Raw genomic sequence first — 2,247 nt, forward strand, 5'->3', positions numbered from 1 at the left:
TCCCACACTGACAGATACAGTCCCTTTGAACCGTAGTCACTTGCTGCCCACTGCTGTTTTGTACCAACCAAATCAAACTATGAAAGCATTTTTAAAAGGAAGCACCTGTCTCTAAATAAGAGGTAAAACTGATGAATGAGGGAACGGTCATCTAAACACAGTTAAGACCATGAAAACAAACCTCGGCAGAACTCTCAGTAGGTACATCTAAAGGAGATTGTCTCTCCCACTCCCCCACAAATACAGAATTGAGTGTGCACTCAGGCAGAGGTTCCAGAAAATGTGTAGGTTTTCTTGGGAAGATGGCGGCTGTGTCAATGTTTCAGCCTGTCGGCGCCAGCACCGACCTGGTACCGAGAATCGGGCGAAAGCCTACGGGATGAAAGAAACACACACACACACAGAGGTTATCGTGTCAAGCCAGGAGAGGAAGAGAGAGAGAGAGAGAGAGAGAGAGAGAGAGGAAGAGCGGAAGGAAGAGTGAGAGTGAGGAAGAAGAGTGAGAGTGAGGAAGAAGAGTGAGAGTGAGAGGAATAGTGAGAGTGAGGAGGAAGAGTGAGAGACTCCTGTAGCTTTATTCACCACTTATATACCCAAGTCTTCAGGTAGAAAATGTCTGGGAAGCACAGTGGGAAACCCTGGCTCGTGACTACCTGGCTCATGACTTCGGTAACAAAAGACCAACTACGAGACCTGAATTAATTACGGAGAAATCCGAGAAGACCAGCCTAAATCTCAAGGATAAAGGCTGAGGAAGTAAAAGGCAGAGGTAAATTGACCACCACCCAGGTGTGGTCCAGGTGTGTCAGTTCCACATGCATCAGCCGGGCTCAGCAGAGGTCATGCAGTGGAGATATCGGGTGTTTACTACTTGGTCTTTTCTTCCTGTGCCGTAAATACATGGGAGAGGCCTCTGTCCAACAATCCCATAACTTTTACTGTGGCCATGCAGTTACAAAGCGGCCAGGCCCAAATCCAATATGGCACTACATCAGCCACTGCTTGGAGGCTTTTCTTTTGATAATTGCCACAGGAATGCATCTTGAAAGCTGATTTTGAAAAAAAAAAGGGGGGGGGGTCAAACTTCCGAAAGCTTGGAAAACTGGCACTACCATCCCCGGGGTGGTCTATAAGGATGGCACAGTTCTTGGAGCAGACACAATGGCAACTGAAGGGATGGTTGTTGCTGACAAAAACGCTTCAAAAATTTACTTCATATTTCCTAATATTTATTGCTGTGGTGCTGGGACAGCTGCAGACACAGACATGACAACCCAGCTTATTTCTTCTAACTTGGAGCTCCACTTTCTCACCACTGGCCGCCTTCAGAGAGTTGTTACAGAGAATGGGATGCTGAAGCAGATGCTTTTCAGGTATCACAATTACATGGTGCAGCCCTAGTTTTGGGGGTAGTAGACAGTACTGGACCTCATCTCTACAGCACCTGTCCTCATGGATCAACTGATAAATTGCTTATGTCACCATGGGTTCTGGCTCCTTGGCAGCAATGGCTGCTTTTGAAGATAAGTTTAGGCCAGATATGGAGGAGGACAAAGCCAAGAAGCTAGTGAGCGAGGCATTGCAGCTGGCATCTTTAATGACTTGGGGTCTGGAAGCAATATTGATCTGTGTGTTACCAGCAAGGGCAAGCTGGACTTCTCTCCATCCATACTCAGTGCCCAACAAGAAAGGGACCAGGCTTGGCCGGTACAGGTGTGAGAAAGGCACTACCGCTGTCCTCTCCGAGAAAGTCACCCCTCTGGAGTTCGAGGTGCTAGAAGAGACTGTTCAGACAATGGACATTTTGTGAACGGTGCTTCAGGTGGTTCGATATTTCTCTGGGTGACTCGGGGTACATGCCACCCCTGCCCTCACCCCACTCTACCCCAATCAGAAAACATGCATTTGGCTACTGCTCAATTTAAAAAAAGAAGAAAAAGAAAAAGAAATAGAAAAGAAAATGTATATAGAAAATGCTCAGGCAGGTTGGTACCCAGGGAGCACCTCCCCCTTCTCAGAGGTGAAGGGGAGGGGTGGGGAAGGGGCCGCATGGGGGGAGCACTAGGTGGAGAGGGGGGCCTGCTATCAAGATGTAAAGGGAATAAATAAATTAATGGGATAAAAAATAAAATGCTCCATCAAGTTGGACATCATCACCCACAGTGCCACTGTGGTCGATGGTACTGTCACTGTTGTGGAAAGCTGCAATAACATTTGCCATCACAAGATGGCGCTGGCTTCCGCTGT

At 47.6% G+C, this 2,247-nt stretch overlaps 1 pseudogene; it reads left to right on the plus strand.

The window, feature by feature from the left end:
• Positions 1–302: 302 nt before the first annotated feature.
• Positions 303–1,810, plus strand: Psmb7-ps1 (proteasome 20S subunit beta 7, pseudogene 1; annotated as a pseudogene).
• The last annotated feature ends 437 nt before the right edge of the window (positions 1,811–2,247 follow it).

Source organism: Rattus norvegicus, chromosome 2 (assembly GCF_036323735.1).
Source record: "Rattus norvegicus strain BN/NHsdMcwi chromosome 2, GRCr8, whole genome shotgun sequence".
NCBI classification, from domain to species: Eukaryota; Metazoa; Chordata; class Mammalia; order Rodentia; family Muridae; genus Rattus; species Rattus norvegicus.